This window comes from Mustela nivalis (assembly GCF_964662115.1).
Source record: "Mustela nivalis genome assembly, chromosome: 13".
NCBI classification, from domain to species: domain Eukaryota; kingdom Metazoa; phylum Chordata; class Mammalia; order Carnivora; family Mustelidae; genus Mustela; species Mustela nivalis.
The window spans coordinates 71,354,885-71,368,301 of record NC_139032.1 but is presented as its reverse complement, the minus strand read 5'-3'; the positions used below and the strand labels follow the sequence as shown (position 1 = coordinate 71,368,301).

At 47.0% G+C, this 13,417-nt stretch overlaps 1 protein-coding gene across 13 annotated transcripts in view; it reads right to left on the bottom strand.

The window, feature by feature from the left end:
- The window catches only part of PALM2AKAP2 (PALM2 and AKAP2 fusion), a 448,736-nt gene that overhangs the window by 103,187 nt on the left and 332,132 nt on the right, over positions 1-13,417 (bottom strand). For 2 of the 13 annotated variants that reach the window (XM_082696849.1, XM_082696839.1), the window contains exon 1: positions 5,757-5,928. The exons of 6 other annotated variants lie outside the window; for them this stretch is intronic. The gene's annotated coding sequence lies outside the window, so the exon portion shown is untranslated. Of the gene's footprint in view, positions 1-5,032; positions 5,055-5,756; positions 5,957-6,382; positions 6,716-13,417 lie in introns of those variants that run through there. 5 more of the 13 variants (XM_082696842.1, XM_082696840.1, XM_082696850.1 and 2 more) reach the window with 5 other exon arrangements.

Here is a 13,417-nt window from a genome sequence, read left to right as displayed (position 1 = left end):
TGCTCAGGCTTTATTTGATGTCACCAGCAGAGCTGGTTTAAAGGCAATATCTAGAAAAAACAACAACAAAAAAACCCCCAAGGAAATAAAAGGCAGTATCCAGGCTCCTCTCAAATGGGGGTTGCTGACTTTCCATACCAAAGCCTCCATAGACATTGGCGTGGCCAGACTGCCTGTCTCAATAGGCTGCCCCTCGGAACAAGGCAGATTCCCCGGACACTGGGTCTTCAGTGTAGGACTAGAGTTGAGACAGTGGGAGGTCACTGGACTTGACTTGGACATTTTAAGGGGGCGGGGGGGACTTCCCCCACTGCAGACAGTGACTAAAAAGGAAACTTCACAGAGGCATCACAAACGGTCAGGAGCTACAATATTCTGCTTTTTAAATCATGTTGCCTGTAAATCCCCAGTTATTTCTAACCGACTCACTTCCTTAAATGTACAGGCTCATCCTAGTCGAGTCCCCAGGGCTGGCCGGCACAGAGGATCTATCTGCTGGAGAACTTTGGACCAGAGGTGGAGAAAACACTTTACATGTCTTTGTATAAAAGAATGATTTGCAATGCCCACAAATTCCCTCAAAATTAATGTTTCTGTTGTGGCCACCCCACCATGGTGCCACTTAATAATTCACCCCCCCATCAAGATCTGCAAATCTGTAAAGTTAAATGGTAAGACATAAACGGACTGGATTGACCAGGCTTCTCAGGCTCTTCTGAGAACCGTTTTAATTTTAACCCGAACTGCAACTCTTACCTTAATACATGAATCCCTGTTCCCATCCTAGTGACCGAGTAAACTCATTAGAGCCAGCAAAGAATCTTGTAAGAGTTCCGGAAGGGAGTCTCACGGACATCCATCATATTACGGGTCACTGAGTGAGCTTAAAGCCCAGGATTAGGCTCCTGAAAATTTGGGTCCATTTGCCCAACGAGAAGCCATTTCTGATTTAACTCAAAGCCTAAAGAGGAAGCAAGTAGAGAAAAAATGGAAGAAACCTCTGGAGTGCAAGTGATTTGAGGGTGAAGAGAGAAGGGTGTCAGCCAGACCCCCCCAAGTCGAAAGGGGGTTGGAGGGTGGAGATGAGGTCAGGTGGAGAATCTTTGTGCCCAAAGCTCTGCCATCTGATCAGTGTGAGCGATGAACAGCCAGCCTGCGATACAATTGCTGGAATTTTGTAAATTATACTTTAAAAACCGTTCATTTGCATCCACGTTAAAGATGAGAGGAGATTTCAGGGCACCTCTCTGGCTCTGTTGGTGGAGCGTGCGACTCTTGATCCCGGGGTTGTGAGTTCGAGCCCCATGTTGGGTGTTTGAAGATGATTTCAATAACTAACTAACTAAATAAATCTTAAAAAAAAAAAAAAGATGAAAGGAGACTTCGTTAACTTAGGAAAACAACCAATTTGGGGAGATACACAACACATGCAAGGTACTTCCATATCTTCTCTCATTCAGCACAAGTTTTCAAATAGGCAGGTTTTGGCATCCACGTTTTGAGACGGGAAGGAACGAAGATTCTAATTCTGTGACATGCCCAAGATCTTACAGAGAACTTGACGGAGGCACGAATGTGTTTTGGCCCTGCTGAGGTTCCCGATAACCACGGCATTACAGCATCTGTGTATTGGGCTCTGCTCACTCAGGCTGCTCTGTTCAAACATCAAAACCAACCAAAAGAGCTAGGAAAGGAAGGGAACAAAGGACGATGATATCCATTCCTCACTGAGCCCTGCCACTCCCCTGGCTTCCCTGGCATTTATACCACGACCCCCTCAACCAGGATACATATCCCCCAAGACTTAAAAGACCAAACAAAAACACCCAACTTCTGAAACCCACTTGAGGGACACTCCATCACCTTACCCTGTCTTCCGCCTGGATAAGGAAACGGACAGCATTTTGCCTGCGCAGGTCCCCCTTTCCACTGGCATGGCCCATCAGGCCACTCGGAGACTTCCACGGAGACGACAACAATACCAGTTACCTGTCCCTGATCCCACTCGAAGGTATCCCACAAGGCCTGGCAGTACAGGTGTACCTAGATTTTAGAGACAAACACCACACGGGAAAGAGGTAGGTGGGTCCGAGGAGAACCTCAGGCCCTTCTCCCAAAGGGTCTGTTCTCTCTTGTATCTCCCCAATCTCAGAATTCACTTCAACAGGTGAAAAGAACCCTGGGCCGAAACCTGGAGAAAGCCCATCTTGTTGTTACTGGAGGCAAAGGAAAGCTCATGATTCATTCATTCTCCTGGCACTCAAGTTTCCAGACAGCGGGGCAAAAACAGAAATGGTATTTATGGTGGGATTGTTTCCTCAAAAGCCAGTCTCCAGGGGCCGTCCTGGAGTGGATTCCACAATGACGCTTCTGCACTCCCATAATTCATAATTTGTCTTTCTGCTGACATCACATGGAGACTACAAAGTCCTAAACTGTTGACGGAAGGACAACCATATGTTCACCACAGTAAACTCACCAAGGCAAAGAGCAATCAGGGGCAAGATAGCCATTCTTTATATCTTAGAAACGCACTTTGTATCAGCAACAGTTGAAACAAATTTTTAAAAACTTAGGTTTAAACGTATATTACTTAGAGTACTTCATTTCTTAAGTATCCTGGTTCATCAGGTGTGACTAAAAAATCACATAGGCAAAATCTATAATTTCTCCCTGAGAAAAAGGTCCAAAACTGAATAGAAGTCACAGATGTTCTTAAAAGGGGATTCTCTTACCAAGAGTCTGGATCTCATCACCATGGATCATGGAGGCACCAAAACCCGAGGGCCCAAGCAACTCAACGTGCTGATGGGTAAGGCTGGTGCCAATGAGGAACCCCCAACCTTAAGCTATTTTAGCTTCACAGAGAAATCTATCCATCAGTGTAGAGTTTACACAGTATAAAGAAAATGACGCCATTTCCTGGCAAAACTTACTAAAACTGTTGAACCTGATAAGTACATGAATTAATCGGTTCAAGTTTCCAATAGCTGGTACAGGATCCCTGACCAATAACCTAAACAAAGGGTGACTCCTGTTTCTCACGATCAAAGAGCAGTCATTCCACAGGCTACTTCAAGATTGATCACCAGTTCTACCAGAGATGAGACATGCATAAAATTAAAGACTGGAACTATACCATCACACTTGTGGTCTTTAGAAGTAACTTTCAACACGCACCTGTTTCAATTGTTTAAATTCCTCAACATAACCTCCACCCAAATTTGATTTCATTCTTACTTGAAACATCTCTCATTATCTTAATAAGTAGAGACTTGTAATGACATCCGTGATAGAAATCTGAGAGATGGGAGCTTTAGGAGTCAATCAAATCTCTAATGATGCTACCAAGACAATTCTCCTAATTAAGCAGAAAGTCGAGGGTGTTAGCATTTCTTAAAAGTAATATTTAATAGTTAATTCCATACTAAAATAGGGAAGTTTTCGAATAAAACAACCAAGGGATCATTTTTTCCCTCACTTGATACCAAGTTAAGACAACCTGCTTCATCTTATTACCCTGAGATCCCGAGGCTCCTGAGTCAGAATGAGCCACTGATGGAAGTGAAATGATCTCTGGCCACACTACCCTGAACTCTGCAGGCAAAGAGTCGTGCCAACTGTCATGCCAGAATGATGAAACAATGGGTATTTCAAAAGGTCTGTTCCCATCTCAGAGCCTGGCCACCCTCTCACACCAGTACCCCAGCATCCCAGAAAGACACTGAAGTGAATTTATTCTTCTTCTCACTGCCAGAGAAACATGTCAGCACCTAACTGCACACAGTCCACCACGGAAGAGACTGCAAGACCCAGAGAGGTTTACTTTCATTTTTCTTGGCTCTTGGCTCATTTTATTAGTGCAGCCCAAAATAACTGCAGGACCTACATAACCCAATGGGACACCCATTCAAAGGAGAAGCTGTCCTCGGAGCAAAGAGCCTATGTCAAAACTGGGCAGGAGAAAGCTAGCCATGGACAGCTGTTTGGAAGGTGTGTTAGGGCAAGTCTTAATTCTTAAGGGCTGTATGTTTAACGCAACAGAGGAAACTCCTTCAGAGATAGCCATCATTTCTAGACATGCTACCCTGAAATGTTATTGATGAATATTGGGGATGCTGCCAGGCTGGGAGAAAGAGAGAATGTTTAATTAAATTAGGACCGTTTCCAGGAAGAAAAGTGTGATGCGTAAGTGAACTCTCTCTTTAATGAGAACAGAACGGAGGAAACAGATCTTCTGGTATTACAATAGTGGGCGGTGGCCCCCCATATGCCAGTGAACATGTCCAGTGAACATGTCCAGTGAACACGTTAAGAGGGCAGGTTGCTTCCCCTGGGAATTTGCTTCCCGGATTCAAAGATGTATCATAGAGAGATGTGCCATAGAGAGATATGTGTGTGCACACTCTTCTCAAAGGTAAGTACATTTAAGAGTGGGGAAGGAAGCTTGCCCAAACTATGGGCGCTGCACTTAAAACCGCTACAGAGAAGGGTGCAGATTTGTCCAAGTCTGACCACACAGCCTCTGGGAGCCAAACCAATACCACCCCACACGGGAAACTGGCTTGAAGCGACAACCCACCATCTCTCCAAATGAGTGAACTCCCTCTACAGGACTCCCCCTTTTTGAGGATTAGGGAGAGCTCCCCAGGGCTGGCAATGTCTGTCCTGAGGGCAGGGAGCTCAGTAACCCGCTGCCTGTCTAGCCCATCCAGCTCCCCCACTGTATGCAGCCACCCTTATAGCCTTCAAGTCTCCTTTGCCCAGCCGGGCCTTCCTCCGCAGGTTCCGGGGCTCACGGACTTCCATTCAGTCCCCCGTCCCCCGCTATGTTTCTCCAGAATTGCTCAGGGCCACCAGGATCTCCTGGCTCTCCTCTCTGAAGGCATGCTTAGGGCACCCCCCCCACACCCCCACACCCCCAGACCCCCCCCCTCCCATTACCGGCACCGTTTGCTCAGAGTTCACCAGCACAGCACGATCCACACATCCCACTCCCCAAAGTGTCTCCACAAGGCCCAAAGAGACGTACCCTCGGCTTTATCCAGGATAAAATACCGGATCCTAGCAGCCGGGGTCTCAGCCTCAGGCCAAACTTCCAGGCTCAGCGCGTACCCCTCCATCTCCGCATGGCCTCTGGAGCGCAGCTCGCAAATCTAGTCTGCGGGGCTCTGGCAGGTCCGGGAGCTGGCCCTTCCCTGCCTCGGGCTCCCGGCGCACCCCCTGAGTTCCCCAACCCCCCAGCGCTGCCATCTAAGGACTCCTGTCTTCCTCGGGAGCCGAACCGGTGGTTCCATCTTCTGCTGCTCCCGGTTCCGGAGGGGTGGCCACGGGCTAGCCGTTAGATACTCCCCGCTTTTCCTCTACAGCCCGCGCGCGCCCGTGCGTGTGTGTGCGTGTGTGTGTGTGTGTGTGTTTGGTTGTGGGGGGCGGCAGGAGAAAGAGCCCTAAGTTTATTTTTCAAAGCACATATAACTAAGTACTGAATAAAGCTGCCAAAGGCTCGGCCCTCCCCCAAACCTAGGAATTCAAAGCCACATGGCCACAGCCCTTCCCAGCCAGGCCCCCTCCCAGCACACGCTCCTCTAAGCAAGGCCATAAAAGCCCTTTAAAGTCCGCGATCCTTCTGAGGACTCCCCAGATCTGCAGCCCCTCCCAGGCCACCCTCCTCCCACCACGCCTGAACCCCTACATCAGGAGAGCTCTTTGGGGATGTGGTGTCGGGGGTCGCCGCACCCCCAGCCTGGGCCACCCACCTCTGGGCGCAGGATCCCGGGGGACGCAGTCCTCGAGCTCCGCTCCCGCTCGGCCCCTGCCTCCCGGCTGGGGCGTCCACAGACTCCGGCGAAGACGAGCGGCAGCCCCGGAGCGGGGCGAGCGCGTCTGCCTGGAGCCTCCCGCGCCGGACGAGCTGGAGGGCTGGGAGCGCCGCCCGCCGGCCGCCGGAGCCCGCCTCCTCCCCGCCCCTCCCCGCCGCCCGACGCCCGGCGCCCGCGGGCCGCCCCTCCGCTTCCACGTGCCCTCCCCATCCACCCACACCTCTCTGTGGCTTTGGTGGAATCCAAGCACAAACTGAGAAACCACGGGATGAATGAATGGATGGACTGGAGGGATGGAGGGTGGATGAATAGAGGCACCGGGCCAGGGAAGCTGTGTGATTTCCTAACTGGGGAGAGGGCTCTGTGTCTCGGGATGGAGACCCGGGTCAGCGTGCGGGTGGGCGTGTCGGCGTGTGCACAGCCGTACGCATGTTGGTGTACACATGTGTGTGTGTGTGGGGGGGGGGGGTAGGTGGAACCGTGTGGGTGCCGGTGCGCGCTCGCGATGCCAGGAGCCGCTGAGCTCCTCCTGCCCGGGGTGGGAGCGATCCTTCCTGTCTTACCCAGCACGACGACGATGGTCCCCGGGGAAGTACCACCACTGGCCGCGGTGAGGAAGTCTGTCTTGGTGACAGGGATGAGGTCTCCCTGTGTTTTGGCGCTCTCCCCGATATGGCCCAGAGGCCGAGGTGTGGACAGGGATGTTTCCGGCGGCGCTCCGGCTAGCCAGAGCCCTCAGGCTGCCCTCCCCACTGTGGCAGCCGGCGGCCTGGTGTCACAGCGCGTGAGTTAACAAAGCCAGCGGTGGGGAAGGAGGCAGCTGATACACAAGGTGGGGCTCCATTAGGCTCGTGGCCAGCCATCCCATCCCTCACTCTCCAGCGGTCTGAAATTTCAGTCTGTAATCCCCTCCCCCACCATGAATATTTAAATAATGTTAATGACCCTTTGAGAAGGGACAGTCTCGAAATCCTCAGAGGACACGCACAGAAAACACCGCACACAGAACACGGCCCGTTTAAAAAGCGAGCACTTATCTTCCTCTGCTCCATCTCTGCAGAGGAAAATAATAAAATGCCAGGTTTCTTAAATTCAACTTTCCGTGGGGAATGATGGGGGTTTTCGGTTTCCTATTTATTCTCTCTCCAGCTTTGCAAGTCAGAGCCCCTCACTCTCCTTGGAGTTTCCATTCTAGGTAGGCCTGCTTCTTTCGGAATCCCTGGCCAAGGTCCTGGGGTCCTCTCCCGAGAATCAGTTGTGCTGCCAGACTCGGCAGGAAAAGACAACGGCTGGTCCAGTTCTTCTTTGCTAATTCACAAAGGGCCTCCTCCATCTCCCATACAAAGAAATGATATCATCGGGAACTGCTCAGAAAGCCTATCCACGCTAATGACACGTTGACAACAGAACCCTCCGGAGAAAAGGCATCTTTCCAGTCTTGAGCTTGAGTCACACCTCTGCTGGGGGAGGGGCTAAAGTCCAAAATGGAGAGGTCCCTTGTTCTCCTCAGGGTTCTGGAATGTCAATAGGCTTCTTTTTCTTGCTACTTGGGAATTGTTTCACCAGCCTTCTGGTAGGTCTCCACTCTTGAATTTCAATAGAATTTAACTGATCGGTGGTCTGAGATAACAGAGCTTCCTCAGTCAATTCCTGTTCTCTCTCTCCCCTTCTTTTCCCTTACATCTCTCCTTTCTTCCCTCCTTCCCTTCTCTCGCTCCGTCTTTCCTTCCTTCCTGTAGCTCCTCCTGCCCCTGACTTAAGGAGTTAAATATCTGAGTGCCCTACATCAGGCTCTATTTTTACCATTTTAGTGACACATGAAAAACTCCCATGGAACTGAGGGTGTTTGGGTCGAGTTATTTATTATATGGACCACAGACTCTCAAAGGAAAGATTCTAAACGGACAGCAGAGGTGAGGTTTTAGAAACAGTAACATGGCAGGTGTGTCATGACTCTTTCTTAGGTTTCTAAATTTGAATAAATGTAAAGTTTATCAATCAAATTTGTTTCATTGTTTTTTTTTTTTTTAAAGATTTTATTTATTTATTTGACAGAGAGAAATCACAAGTAGATGGAGAGGCAGGCAGAGAGAGAGAGAGGGAAGCAGGCTCCCTGCTGAGCAGAGAGCCCGATGCGGGACTCGATCCCAGGACCCTGAGATCATGACCTGAGCCGAAGGCAGCGGCTTAATCCACTGAGCCACCCAGGCGCCCCAAATTTGTTTCATTGTTAGAGAGCACAGCAAGTCACACCGGCTGGATTACATCTTTCTGAAAGCGATGTCAGTGTTAGTGTTAATTTTTGAAAAGATTTCTATTTATTTATTTTAGAGAGAGAGAGAAAGCATGTGCACAGGCGGCAGGGGCAGAGGGAGAGGGAGAGAGAACCTTAAACAAACTCTGTACTGAGCACAGGGCCCAACCTGGGGCTCATCTCACAACTCTGAGATCACAACCTCAGCTGAAACCAAGAGTCAGCTGCTTAGCCAACTGCAACACGCAGGAACCCCAATGTTAATATTAATTTTAATTTAATATTACTTTTAATATTGATTAATAGTAAATTAATAGAAATATAAATTAATATTAAATTAATATTAATTTTCTGTTATTCTGTGAATTTTAAAGTTCTGGTCTATCTTCCAGACAACTATTGGGAATATTAATTTAGGAAAAGTCCATGTTCAATATAGATATTAATTTACAAGAAAATTTCCTTTTCTTCCATCTTATAAGGTGTTAAAGAAGTAGACATGATTAAACACTTTTTAATATAAAAACACTTGGTACATGCCAGGTTCTAGAAATATTTGTTTAATTTGTTCAGTGAAATCACGGGTATGAACGTCTGCATGTCGAAGTAAAAACTGTTCCTAATTAGCATTTTCTCGTTTATTTACTCCTCAGTCAGTGGTTCTCAGTCAAGGGTGATTTGACCACCAAGAGGACATGTTGGGAATGTCTGGAGATATTTTTGACTGATGTATTTTTTATTGTTATAACAATGTTACAATTGTTACAATGGGGGAGATTTTGTGATAGTTATAATGTTATAAAGATATATTGATATCTAATAGGTAAAGCCTGGGACATTGCTAAACAGTACCCTCAGGGACAAAGGATTATTGTGTCCCACTGTCAACATGGCTGAGGCTGTGAATCCGGCCCCAGACTCGAAGCCAGCACTAAGAACCACAGACATGAGAACCACTACAGTCACCAAAATGCAGATTCCCTGGCCCCACCTTTACCTACTAAGTCTGAACCTATGGGGTCATGGCTAGGAAAACTTTTTTTTTTTTTTTAAGATTTTATTTGTTTATCAGAAATAGAGTGAGAGAGAGAACACAAGCACAGGAATAGCAGGCTGAGGGAGAAGCAGGCTCCCCAGTGAGCAGGGAGCCGGATGTGGGACTGGATCCTAGTCCTCTGGGATCATGACCTGAGCTGAAGGCAGACACTTAACCAACTGAGCCACTCAGGCATCCCACTAGGTAAACTTTTAACAGCTGCCAGGTGACTGTAAGAACATAAAAGTATAAGAAATCCTAGAGATGGGAAAAGCTGGGTTTACCACCTAGCACTTTTTTTTTAAGAGAGAGAGAGAGAGAGAGAAAGCTCATGGGTGTGAGCGGGGGTAAGAGCAGAGGGAGAGGGAGAGAGAGAATCTTAAGCAGGCCCCACATTGAGGGCAGATCCTGACGCACAACCCTGAGATCACAACCTGAGCATAAATCAAGAGTTGGAGGCTTAACCAAATGAGCCACCCAGGTGCCCCATCACCCAGGACATTCTTATGGGTATGTAAGAATATACCCATAATATTCTTATGGGTACATCACATCGTGTATCTCTTAACATGAGAATGATTATTTTTTTTAAAAGATTTTATTTATTTGTTAGACAGAGAGAGATCACAAGTAGGCAGAGAGGCAGGCAGAGAGAGAGGGGGAAGCAGGCTCCCCGCTGAGCAGAGAGCCCGATGCGGGGGCTCAATCCCAGAACCCTGAGATCATGACCTGAGCTGAAGGCAGCGGCTTAATCTACTGAGCCACCCAGGCGCCCCATGAGAACGATTATTAGAGCTGAGAATATTTTATGAAAGAAGCCCATTTAGTCTCCTAGATGCACTTTTTTTTTTTTTGGAAGATTTTATTTATTTATTCGTCAGAGAGAGAGAAAGAGCACAAGCAGGGGAAGCACAGGCAGAGGGAGAAGCAAACTCCCTTCCCCACCCCCCCAGCAAGGAGCCTGATGGGAGATGATCTCAGGACCCCGAGATCATGACCTGAGCCAAAGACAGATGCTTAACAAAGGGAGCCACCACGTGTCCCCTAGATGCACTTTAGAAGCACGTTTGAAGCAAAGAAAGGGCTATTAATGTTGCGGGGTGAAAAATCTAGTTGGGATGTCCAAATATTAAATGTTCCCAAAGGCCCTACACCATCTAGGACACAAAACCTATGGAAATGTTGCTTAACAGGAGAACTCAGGATTTCTTTTGCTATGACCTAGTGTACATTTCTGCTCCGTTTGCATCTGCCATGCTGTTGGCCCACTTTAAACTGTGCCCTGACCAAGAGTGGTCTCAACAGAACCCAAGAAATACAATATACACTAAAGAAACACCAGAAGTGGGCTCCTGGGTGGCTCAGTGAGTTAAGCCTCTGCCTTCGGCTCAGGTCGTGATCTTGGGGTCCTGGGATCGAGCCCACACTGGGCTCTCTGCTCGGCGGGAAGCCTGCTTCCCCCCTCTCTACCTACTTGTGCTCTCTGTCTGTCAAATAAATAAAAAAAATCTTAGAAAGAGAAAGAAAGAAAGAAAGAAAGAAAGAAAGACTGACTAAAAGTAAATGTTAGTGTTTGGGAAAGAAATCAGCTTAGACACAATTTGACAAAACCTCTTCTTTCTTCCCAAACTGAGCAAAAGGAACCAAATCCAGCAAATAATGGTCTATCAGTAGCAACATGCCTCCAACCTGAGAAGAGCAGAAGTTGAAAAAAAGACTTGTGAGTGGCTCAGAGAAGTGATTTGCAAACCCAAACGAGAGCCCAAGACTGGCCCATCATAAACGAGAATCTGCCACTTCCCCCTTCTAGCAAGGAGAGACATCAAAAACATCAGCTGGGTGTAATCCTCATATGTTAAATGTGTCTCACCAAAAATAAAAGTTTGCTAAGAAAAAGGAAGAGGAGAAGGAAGAGGCGGGGGAGGGGGCAGGGCAAAGGAAACAAAACCAACACCAAAAAGGTTGGCCCCGCTTTAACCAACAGCTCTAGATCTATACAGCTTTCCCACCAAGCAACAGGTAAAGCCTTTGGGAAGTTAGGAAGGATCCCAATCCCAAGGACATCTCCATGGGACCAGATGTACAACTGAAAATCTAAGAGAAGAAACAAACAGGGGGAAGTATTTGCAACATACATAACAATGAGTTACTATTCTAATATGTGAAGAGTTCTTACAAATCAATAAGAAAACTGAAGAAAATCACTAAATACCCAAAAGAAAAAAAACTTAATAGTTTATAGATGAATAAATATAACTGGCCATGGAACTTAAAAAAATATGCTCAAACTCTTTATAATTAAAGAAATGCGAGCAAAAATACAGGGATAATATAATGCGAGCAAAAATACAGGGATAATATATTTTATCTATGAAATTGGTAAATACATGAAATACAAATTTTATTTGTTTTTGGTGAGGGAATGATGAAAATTGAGTGACTGTTATACTTTGTTGATGATTAATAAATTGGTAAAATTAAGTGACTATTGTACTTTGTTGATGATTAATAAATCGGTAAATTCAGAAGACAATTTGGAGCTATCTCTGGGGATAAAAAATGTTCAGACAGTGCTCAAGTGCAATTCTCTTTGGGAATTCAGAAGTTTATAAAATCTAGGGTTTCAGATGAGAGATTGGGGTGGTGGGGAGAAGTCAGTGGATGAAAAATTCCTGATCACCGATAAGGCTAAAAAGAAAGAGAATATTTAATAGACACTTTTAAAGTTGTTTGCCATGCTGTGTCGTGATGTAAGTATTTCTGTAACCTGCAGACCTTTTAAAACAGGATTTGTTTGGAGAACCAAAGGCAAGGGGCTTGTATGAGGCTTGGTACAGGGTGAATATCAGACAAGATGGATATGAGATGAAGACGTCAGACAAGAAATCAGAACAAGGAGTGACCAGAAGAACTAACCACCACACCACCCCCCACCGCCCCACGCCACTCGAGTTAATCACTTGAGTTAAGAGCCCATAAAAATAATGGATTGGGGGATGCCTGGGTGGCTCAGTGGGTTAAGCCTCCACCCTCAGCTTAGATCATGACCTCAGGGTCCTGGGATCAGCCCCGCATCAGTCTCACTGCTCAGTAGGAAACCTGCTTCCCTTCCTCTCTCTCTGCTGCCTCTCTGCCTACTTGTGATCTCTCTCTGTCAAATAAATAAAACTTTAAAAAAAAATATGGGGCAGGCACTGGACATCTTCTAATTTGTGAGTAGGGGTTCAAATAATTTTACTTTAAGTAAAAAAGAACAATTTATCCCTGCTGGCTATAGGACTTGGAACAGCCAATCAACCAGCTCCTGGGATTCACACAGGTCATTTGCTTGCTTTCTCAACCAAATAGTGGTTTTACCTTGTTCATCCGGATGTTTTGTATGTCTGTGGCTTCCCACTTAAGCCATTTCTCCACTGACCCCTGATTCTCATTTAAAGGCAGAAAGGGCATCTCTCTAGAAGTGTGGATTTTTCATAGAAGGGATGACCCATCCATAGTACATTTTAACTACCAACTTTTTGAATGTCCAACACATAAGACTGACATGGGTCAAGGTCAGACCTGGTTGCTAAGTGGTAGTCCGCTCTAAAGACCGCAGATCAGTGTTTCCCAAGCTAGCTCACATCAAGAGTAGCTTGGAGAAAACACAGGGGCTTTGTTTCCCTGAGGCCCAGGAATCTGTATTTGCTTACGCTTTCCACATGATTCTGTTACCCAGCCTGGTTTGGGAGGCACCTGGGGTGGACACAGTCCTTAGGCTGGAAAAGGAGAGAGCTTGTGGACACAGAGACAGGGACCGTGTCATACGAGAACACTTGGCTCTTAGACCATGTTTACTCTCACTCGGGGCCTCCTTAGCAATGCCTGCCTTTCCTTCCTTTCCTCTCCAGGGTCTCTGGCTTCCTGTGCCCCGCTGAGTTCCTTCCCTGCCTATTCCACATTTATTTCCTTTTCCTGCATCCTCACACTTGGCCTCTCCTTTGCCAAACTTTCTAACCCAAGGAAATGGTGACTTGATTACATTCCTGCCTGCTGTTTGAGACTCTTTTTTTCAAAAGACCTTTAGGAAGCCTGCAAATGACACATTCCAGAACCAAAGCAAGTTTTGCCCATCTCACGGTCTTTCTTTAGAAGGTCCCACCTTGCAGTTGGACCCTGACTTCTCTCCAAGGACAAACTGAGATCGAATCATCCAGATTGGCCGTTGTGATATACCATTACTCGGTAGCCGAGAGAGAATTCCAAACTAAAATCTTCAATGAAAAGCAACAATGTGGGACGCCCTGCGTTGGGAAGGGTGGAAGGAAA